Source organism: Balaenoptera acutorostrata, chromosome 1, assembly GCF_949987535.1.
Source record: "Balaenoptera acutorostrata chromosome 1, mBalAcu1.1, whole genome shotgun sequence".
In the NCBI taxonomy this organism is placed as follows: domain Eukaryota; kingdom Metazoa; phylum Chordata; class Mammalia; order Artiodactyla; family Balaenopteridae; genus Balaenoptera; species Balaenoptera acutorostrata.
This window is the reverse complement of record NC_080064.1, coordinates 39094814-39104736: the sequence shown is the minus strand read 5'-3', so window position 1 is coordinate 39104736 and position 9923 is coordinate 39094814. Positions and strand designations below refer to the sequence as shown.

General features: G+C 50.5%; 1 pseudogene; it reads left to right on the top strand.

Annotated features, from left to right (window-relative positions):
- The first annotated feature begins 6203 nt into the window (after positions 1 to 6203).
- Positions 6204 to 7230, top strand: LOC103008079 (transcription initiation protein SPT3 homolog; annotated as a pseudogene).
- Positions 7231 to 9923: the final 2693 nt, after the last annotated feature.

Below are 9923 nucleotides of genomic sequence, written 5' to 3'. Positions count from 1 at the left end.
GCCTCAGAATGATGGGACAGAATGATGGCCCGCTTGGGTCCCAGCTTTTAAGTGCCCCCATCCCCCACCCCCGCCTGATGCCAGCTTGGAATACAAGAGTGAGGGGGAGACCCAGTGGGAAAGATGAATGGGAACCATGGCTCCAAGGACCCCATTCCTCTGCCCAAGCATAGGGCCTCCCTCCATAGCCCCCAGGGGGTTAGGTCAGAGTCCCTGAAGGTAAGGAGGCTGTTTTCTTCCTCCTTCCTCCTCCTGGTCACTTACGTCGAGGGCATGCCCGAAGAGCCAGTGGGTGGGAGGCCCTGGGAAGCTGTCCATAGCCCTGGCCAGCATCTGCCTCCCCAGCAGCAGACGAATGAGCTTGAGGAAGCCTAAGACCAAGATCAGCCCAAAAGCCCACAGGCTCAGCTGGGAGAGGCTCGGGGAGAGCAAAACAGGCACCGTGGCTTGAGTCACAGCCACCCAGGTTCCCACCTGCCTCCTGATGCCCTCAAGTTCCCTTATACTATGAACCCAGGCACCCTGCCAGCTCCCACTCCAACCACGCCCTGCTGTCGGCAGCAGCCCAGGCTAGTCTGAGCTCCACAGGGCAGAGACAACAGCCCTCAAATTCACAGACAACAGAGGAGACAGCCTGGCTGATTTCTACCAAAACTCAACTGAAGAAAAACTAGATGGTGGGCTTCAAAGAAATGAGGCAATGGGTTTCCCTATTTGGTTCCTTAGAGGAGCAACCAGAAGGCAATTCTTGGTGTAATCATCAGCATAATAATGACTACCTTTTCATATAAGCTACCTTGGATGTTTCAGGCACTCTCTACACACTATCTCATTTAACCCCAACAAGGAGGTCATAGGTACTCACTCTTTAAACTCATTTTCCAGATAATGAAACTGATGCTCAACTTGCCTGTGCTTTCTTGCAAGAGAGCTTCCACTGTCCCCTTCAACATGGACCACTGGGAGAGCTTGCATTTATGCCAGCCTCATGATGCTTAAGTCTTTTTTTGTGAGGCACCTTCAGGGGCAAGATTCTAGTCCCAGAAGGGAGAGCTTGGGTCAGAAAAATGCCAACTCCACTCCCAAGATCATAGTACAAACTTGAACTTGGGAACATTATTTTCAGGGTGATGAGGAGAGATCATCAAGCTCAGTGACCCCTGGACTGATGGAGTGAGGCACTTGGTCCCAGAGAGGGGCAGGGAATTGTCCAAAGGCTCATAGCAAGGCAGCAGCAGCTCTTACTTCCCCAAGTCAGGGCTCATGAAGGAATTACAAGTCAGGTTAGCTTGGGCAGAGCTCCATAAGAGGGAACAAGAAACAATCTGATTATGGTGAAGGGCGTGGCTTGGAGGAGAAGAAAACATTAGGGGTATTGTGAAGCCGAAACCACAAGGAGGAGCATGCTGGGAAACCGGAATGTCAAGTGTTAACATGGAGCCTTGGACAGAGGAGAAAGTGGACTGAACTTTGTGTTCTGTGCTCCAAGCCACAGAGTGGGTGAGGAGAAAGGGTGGTTGGAGATGTGTTCTAGGAAGATCTCCCCCTCCGTGTGTGTGCAGTGGCTCTGAGCTGGCCTGGCATGGAAGGGGTCTGGAGCCCGGGTGGGCAATCAGGAGGAGGAAATCAGAGGGAGGACCAGCAGGGTGGATGATGATTACGGCCTTAGAGGTGCTGCATACCTTCTCCTGCTAGAAGCACAACCCAGCACTCATGGTCTATTTGTCACACACCCTGGTGTCCACTCCCTGGCTGAAATCTGGCAGCCACCCACACTTCTAGAGCCAAAGAGAGGTCACCATGTTGCCAGAATCAGAGACTGGACAGCAGTCAATTCCCAAGCCCTGCTCCTACCAGCTACCCCTCGGGCTACCTTGGCAGTGTGATTCTTGGAAGACAAATGTGCCTCCGTGGAGCTCCCACTGGCTCTGTCCTCAAGGGCCCAGTAGAAAATGTCAACTGTAAAGAAAAGCTTGGAGATAACCCCCTATCCAATAGTTTGTGTGTTAAGGGGATGGAGACATTGAGCCTCTGCCTTTATCCAAATGTTTTACAATAGCTCTTCTCCTCCAGAAAGCCTTCCTCCACACCCTTCCTCCACTTCAGAAACACAAATGAGAGCCAGTCTTCTTACTGAGTCTGCAGCTCTTCTTGGATTTGTTCACTTTTTCCCTTGCAGCAGTTGTCTTGTTTTATCAAGAATGCTTGCCTTAGCCTCAGATCTACCCATTCTGCTGCAAGCCAGAGACTGAGCTAGTCTTTTCCCTTGTTTGCATGGCTGAGCAGAGGCAGACAAGACACAAGCACTCAGTGAACCCATGCTCAGGTGGATGAGTGAAAGGATGGATACCCTGGAGGGTTCTGCAGGCACCGAGTTCTGCTGGAGTTAGGAGAATATTGGCAACGTGCACCCACCTCACTGCCCCACTCTTACCCATAGCTCTGTAAATCTTCAAGGGAGGCTCTATATCAGGGTCCTCTCCTCTTCCCCAGCACCCAGCATACGGTAGGCACTTAATAAATAATTGTTTGTTGAATGGACTTTGAAGGGATTGGCTATTATTGTAGGGGATGTGGGGAAGAGAAAGGGGGAAAAGGTTGATTGACCAAAGGCAAAATATATTGGAAATGCCATACAGGTGCCCCTCTGGACAGTGAATTTGGCCCCTCTTGTGGCTGGGTCCCAGTGGCTGCTGCCTAGTGGGGAGCCCAGAGCTCACCCCATCCTCAACCTGACACTTACCTCAGTTTCCCGGGGATGTCAGGCAAATAGAGTGAGTGGTAAGTGTGAATTCGTGATAGGGGAGAGGAGGGATCAGATTACGTTCATGGGAAGAAAAGTTGTCTCTAGAACCATAGTTCTCCATCTTGGCTGCACACTGGAATCACCGAGTAAGTTTCAGAAACATCTGATGTCCTCGACGCATCCCTTCCTCTGAGCTCGCCCACCTCTGTCTCCTGTTCACATGGCCCTCTTCATGGGGTGGTGGTAGGGTTCCTGAGAGCATGGCAATGCTCTGTGCACATTGCCAGTTTTCACTGCTACTCACTTTGGACTACAGTCAGTGCCCGAAGTGAGTTGGGGGAGGCAGGGGAGATGGCTCCTCACCCTGGCATCCGGGGCTTCCTGATCTTTGTCAGGCCCGCTCCTTCCACCTGGGCTGTATTTGCTCACAGGCCATCCCAACCTGCTTTGGCTGAGTACCTTGGTCCTGAAAGTGTGAGAAGTAGGGGAGGGAAGTATGGAGTGTGTAGATGGGGAGGGCAGGAGGAATGTGAAGGGGCTAGGCTGGACTGAAGTTTGTTATTCTGCAGGCTCTGACCAAAGAGAGGAGGGGCCTTCTTCCAAGGTGTTCTGATCCACCCTAAGGATGGCTTTGCCACAGGGACATCTAAGGATGCAGCATAATGGAGGAGGACTTGTCTCAGAATCCCTGATCTTCCAAGGATGCCAGACCCCAGCCCTTCCACCTGGGATGGTGTGGTACTTTAGGTTCTGGGTAAAACAGTGAGCTGTGTAACACTCTGAAAGAAATGAGTAAGAGATGCATCCCTGGGAAGTATGGGGATAGTCTTGGCAAATGGGAGGAGAAAAAGAGGTGAGGGAGCAGAACAGATAAAACCCAGCAGACCTAAGTTACATACAGCAAGTGAACAAAGATCTGTCAGTGCCTGAGAAGATAAACATCAAAGAGGAGATCTGGGGGGCTTCCCTGGTGGCGCAGCGGTTGAGAGTCTGCCTGCTAATGCAGGGGACACGGGTTCGAGCCCTGGTCTGGTAGGATCCCACATGCCGCGGAGCGACTGGGCCCGTGAGCCACAATTACTGAGCCTGCGCGTCTGGAGCCTGTACTCCGCAACAAGAGAGGCCGCGATAGTGAGAGGCCGGCGCACCGCGATGAAGAGTGGCCCCCGCTTGCCACGACTAGAGGGAACCCTTGCACAGAAACGAAGACCCAACACAGCCATAAATAAAATAAATAAATACAATTTAAAAAAAAGAAAAAAGAAAATGCTCCCTATTTCACTTACAAAATTAATTTAAAAACAAAAAAGAGGAGATCTGTGTACAAGAGAAGAGGAACCAGCAGTGGTGCCAATTTTCTCCCATCAGTCATCAAACTGATTCATTCATTCACCAACATGTATGTATTGAGCACCTACTATGTGCCAGATATTTCACTGGGTACTTGAAATAAAATGATAAACAAGACAGACAAGGAGCTCACATTTTAACATTGTTCTGCCCCCCCCCTAAAAAGGACTTCTCCCAGTATTCCCAGGGGCCTGGGTCCAGAACTCAGGCACTCCCCTGCCTGCCAGGTGACCCTGTTCCTGGGAAGATCACTTCTGTGTAAGCCCAGTAGACTGAAGACCCTTGGGTGAGAGTCAGGAAATGTGGGTTCTGGTTTCAATTCTGCGGTTCACTAGGTGACCTCAGATGAAACCCTGCTGCCCTTGGTGCCTCCATTTGTCCCCTGTCAGTGAATCAGATGGTGTCACGGGGCTTTGGTGAGGATCCTGAGATCATGGCAATGCTCTGTGCTCTCCAGGGGGCAAATGATGGTACCTCTGCTCCAGCAGCATTTATGCCCCATCTCACTGCCTCTCTGCCCGCCTTTGTGCTCTGACCGTTTCTACAGCAGCCAGTTGCACACAGGTGTAGCCTGTTGGCACCTCACCTCTCTCATATCTCTCAGTTTTCTGCCCAGGACGTCCCTGCAGCTGCCATGTGGGACACCCAGAGGGGTGTGCACAGCCCTGCCAGCACAGGTGCACACACCTGGTTGGACCAGACAGCTGACACCTCTGAGGCAACATCGACTGTCGGCGAAGGGGAATTTCCCCCCCTACCCATCTTGAGTTCTTGTGGCTAGACTAATAATAAAACTGATGCAAGACTGATTAACAAGAGAAAAAGAAACAAATATGATTCGTGCGTGCAAACAGAGGTCTCATAGAAATAGGGCCTGAGAAGTGGCCAGAGCAAGCCAAAGCTTTTATGCTTTTTAGGCAAAGAGAGTGAATTTGAGAGGAATTGACAGGACAAAGAAACTTAGGTTTGGGTGCTTTATTAGCAAAGGATTTAAGCCAAGTTTGGGCTTGGGTAGCAAATCAGTAAAGAGGTGAACGCTCAGCCCTGAATTCCCTATCTCTGGGGAAAAGGGCATCCTTCTACCTCCTCGTACAGGGAGGGCAAGTTTCACATGGGAGATTTATTTCCCGCTCTCAGGGAAACAGAGAGGAGAGTCAAAGTGGCTCCCTTACATACGGACTGTTTCTTAAATAACTTCAATTCAAAATAATCAGTATGCCACTGAGGCATGTTCTGGGGTGGGCTGCCCTGGACCCCAACATGACCAATGAAGAACAGGAGCTAGTGGATAAACAAATACCCTCCCCTCCCATGCCCCAGGCAAGCAATACTGAGGTGTAAACAGTCCCTCAGAGGGTCCCCGGCAGGGCTGAGCCCTTTGCCCCCAGGGGTAACCAGCTCAATAATACACCTCCGATTGGCTTTGCCTCCTCCCCTGGTCACTCTCTGCACTCTGGGGAGACCCAAGCTAAGACCTAGGGCTCTGTGCCTCCTGGTTATGTAACTGAGTGCATGGGCAGGGCTGAGATGACAGGGGTCAGAAGGCAGGGCGTGGGGCCTACGTGTTAATTCTACATCCCTGGTGGCGCAGTGGTTAAGAATCCGCCTGCCGGAGAGTGGTGGGGGCGTTCGTAGCCCTCCCTCCTCCACCTCCGTCACCCCCGCCCCACAGAGAGAGTCGGGCTCACGCCATCTTGTCCCCCCGTCCGCGCCCAGCCACCCTTTCCATTTAGACACGCTCAGCCCCGCCACCCCCCGCCCCTTTCCAAGCGTGTCCCCGGCCACTGCTGCCGAAACCGAACCATCTCTAACCCCACATTCTCCACGTGCGACGCGCAGCAGGGTCTACAAGCGTTCCTAGAACAGAGATGAGCTATCTGGAATAAGGCCAGCAAGTGACCTGTCCATTTAAGCGACAGATGAATAACTGCAGCCAGCCCAATGTCTACTGCCACTTCAAGTAGTGGAAGAAGAACAGGGAAGTCTATAAGCTTTGCAGCAGAATTGCAGAGTATGATGCGAGACAGAGGCTCTCCAGTGCCACTGCATTTGGATGAATCTAGCTGTGGTTGGAGAAAGTGCATCTTGCCAAAATATATGGGTTTTCTTTAGGTGATTCTAGGAGGCCTCTTCATTAAATAGCAGTTTTGGTAGAAGATGTAGTACACACTCAGTTAATTAACCTGTTACAGCAAGCTGCTGAAGTTTCTCAGCTTCGGGGAGCAAGGGTAATCTCTGCTGAAGATCTTCTGTTTTTGATGCACAAAGATAAGACAAAACTTAGAAGACTGCTAAAGTACATGTTTTTCCGAGACTACAAATCAAAGATTGTCAAAGGCATCGACAAGGATGATCTTCTGGAAGACAAATTGAGTGGCAGTAATAATGTGAACAAAAGACGAAAAATCGCTCAAGACTTTCTCAACTCTATTGACCAAACAGGAGAACTCTTGGCAATGTTTGAAGATGATGAAATTGATGAAGTTAAACAAGAAAGAATGGAGAGAGCAGAAAGACAAACTCGAATTATGGATTCAGCTCAATATGCAGAATTCTGTGAAAGTCGACAATTAAGTTTCTCCAGAAAAGCCTCCAAATTTTGAGACTGGTTGGACCGCAGCAGTATGGAGATAAAGCCCAATGTTGTCGCTATGGAAATTTTAGCATATTTAGCGTACGAAACTGTGGCACAGTTAGTGAATCTGGCTCTTCTCATGAGGCAGGACATGGTAACCAAGGCAGGAGACCCCTTCAGCCATGCCATTTCTGCCACCTTCATTCAGTATCACAGCTCTGCTGAGGGATCTTGCCTGAGGTCCTACCCAGACTCTCCTGAGAACACACCTCCTCCTAAACCAAGCACTCCATCATCTGGATCACAGCTCTCAGGGAGAACCACATCAGGATCCCTAGGGAATGGGAGTGCTAGACAAGACCCAGCTAAAACCAAACAAAGGAAAAGAAAAAAGAGCACCACGGCCTGTGGTGTTGAGGCTCACAGCAATGCCATCCAGCCCTGTCACATCAGAGAGGCCGTTCGATGCTACGGCCACAAGATTGACCCCCTTTCCCCATTCACAAGTGCCTACCACAGGAATGGGATGGCTTTTCTGGCCTGCTGATGTGACTGTGACTGCAACAGGAAAGGCAATGTTATATTAAGGTGATTTCTGTTACCCTCCTTGGGCAAAATAAAATACAAGTTTACCTTCTCTGCAAAAAAAAAAAAAGAATCCGCCTGCCAATGCAGGGGACATGGGTTCAAGCCCTGGTCAGGGAGGATCCCACATGCCGTGGAGCAATTAAGCCCGTGTGCCACAAGTACTGAGCCTGTGCTCTAGGGCCTGCGAGCCACAACTACTGAAGCCCGCGTGCCACAGCTACTGAGGCCTACGTGCCTAGAGCCCGTGCTCCACAGCAAGAGAAGCCACCACAGGGAGAAACCTGTGCATAGCAAGGAAGAGTAGCCCCTGCTCACTGCAACTAGAGAAAGCCCACATGCAGCAACGAAGACCCAACACAGCCAATAAATAAATAAATAATAAATGTATGTGCTACTCCCATTTTATTGCCCTGATTAGTTCAGTGCACCCCGAGTCAATGGTCAGCTCTACCAGCTTGGTCCTGGGGAGTCAGGAAAATTGGGAACCCTGCGTAAATACCCAGTTTCCCAGGTACCAAGAAAAGAGATATGAGTAGTTCTCAATTGCTTTAGAACACATAACGGGGAGGGGTGTGTTTTGCACATCAGAGAAAACTCCATCTGACATTCCAAAAAGACCAATTTCCTTGTCTCTCACCCTCTCTCCTTCCTTCTCTACTTTCCTACTTTTCCCTTCCCTCTTCTACTAGGAATGATGACTCAGTGCCTTCCCTCAGCTAGACCCATTGGCAGTGTGACCTCAGGTAAACAGGGCTTCTGTTCCCCTCTGGAGGAACCCAGGTAGGAGGGCATGTTTCCGCACGAGGGTGGACTCTTATAGCCCTCCCCTCAGGCCCTGTCCAGCTCCACCCCTCTTGGCATTTTCCAGATGTAAGTTCCCAATACTTTCTGCTCTCAGGGGTCTGGCTGAGGCAGCCAGGAGAAGGGCAAGCCCTCACCTGGTGTTCAAGCCACACACCGACCAAGCCTTGCCTGGCCCCCGCTACCTCCTCATCAGACACACTAGCTGCCTGGGGCAGCCAAGAGCTCCAGTTAAGAGCGCCATCTTGGGTTTCTGACTGGCCTGAGGTGCACGTCCAACCCTGGGCAAGTTCCTTAACCTCTCTAAATCTCAGGTTGCTAATCTGTAACACAGTGGTTATTATAGTCTCCTCCTCATCAGGTTGTTCGAAAGATTAAATGAGAGGATATGTGTACAACACCCACCTCTCACGCTGAGTGCTCAGTACATTTAAGCTTAATATTCTTGTAGTTGTTTGGGGGCAGGTGGTGATCAATAAAAGGAGAATGGGTGAGACAACCTTTAGCTTGGATTCCGGGGTTTCTCTGTCTTCCAGACAGCTTGTCTCACTGCGATAGAGTTGCCTCAGAGTAATCCCAGCTGCCCCTGGCTGGAGCCCAGGCCTAGGTATGTGCAAGGCGGAGGGAGATGGCTCGGGCTATGGGCAGGGCAGAGCAGGGTCAGGAGGCCTGCAAGCTGGCCATGTTCCATTCAGGCACAACCTATAAGGCAAGCCAGGATTCTGCCTCGAAGGCCTTTGGCTAAGGGGCCAGGATCGGGTTTCCGGAATAAACAGTTTGGGGTGTGCCAGGCAGCCTTTTGTGCTGGGAGCTGAATTCTGGGCCAACCTCCGCCATGGACTCACTATGTGATCCTGGGTAAGTGGGTTCCTTCTCAGGTCCTCAATCTGCCCGCTTGTTCAATGGGAGGGTTGGACAAGGTCCCATCTCGCTCTAAGACATCATATTTGAAAGAGTTTGATGCCTGGAAAGAGAGCAGAGTTAGCCTAAAATTGTGGCTGAGAGTCTGGAGGCAGCTGGGAGAAAAACAAGGCTGTTTCTTTCTCTCCTCTAACCCGCAACCTTTGCCTACCTAGTTCCAGGCACTCTGTACACAGTGTGCTTCCTCCGGGAAGCCCTCCCTGAGCCCACCCCCACCCCCACACTACTGTGTTTGGCTGTGAGTGATCCCTTCCTGCACTTAGAGTGTTGTATCTAAGTGTGTTTATTCACAAGTCTCCCTCCTCTCACCCTCCAACCCTCCCTCCTCCTCAAAGGCAGGGGTACATCCAATTCACCTCTCTGGGTGCCCATGGCTCAGCACAGAACCCGGTGACCAACCATGCCAGGGTGCCCACGACTGAGAGGTTTCCCAGCGAACAGAACTTTCAGTGATAAAATCAAGAAAGTCCTGGGCATACTGCAGTGCTTGATCACCAGTTGCTCCACAGTTGGGTAGATAAGTGCTTACTGGATTCAATTAAGAGAGAAAAACAAAAAGCACAAGAAATTTGTCAGCAAAAGGGGTGGCCCATTTCTATGATTTTTTTTTTTTAATTTTAGATTATGTCTGGATCTGCGATAGCCAACACAGGCTGTCGACCATCATAAACTCCCCACATTTTTCCATACTTTTTAAAACTTTTATTGTTAAAATCCCAAATACCCTTATGGTGGGCCAGAATATTTCCAAAATAAGGCAGAGGTGTTGGCCCAGGAATCCTCAGCTTCTTAAAAGACCCATGTGAATAAGACCCATGTAGACAGAGAAGCACCAAGCTGGTAGCCAGGAGAACCCAGGTTTCCATGGAAAAGCTTGGGATCTGGTCCATGGCCAATTTCCTCTGTGGTTCCCTCCTCTGAGTTTCCTTTCAGCAATGTGTG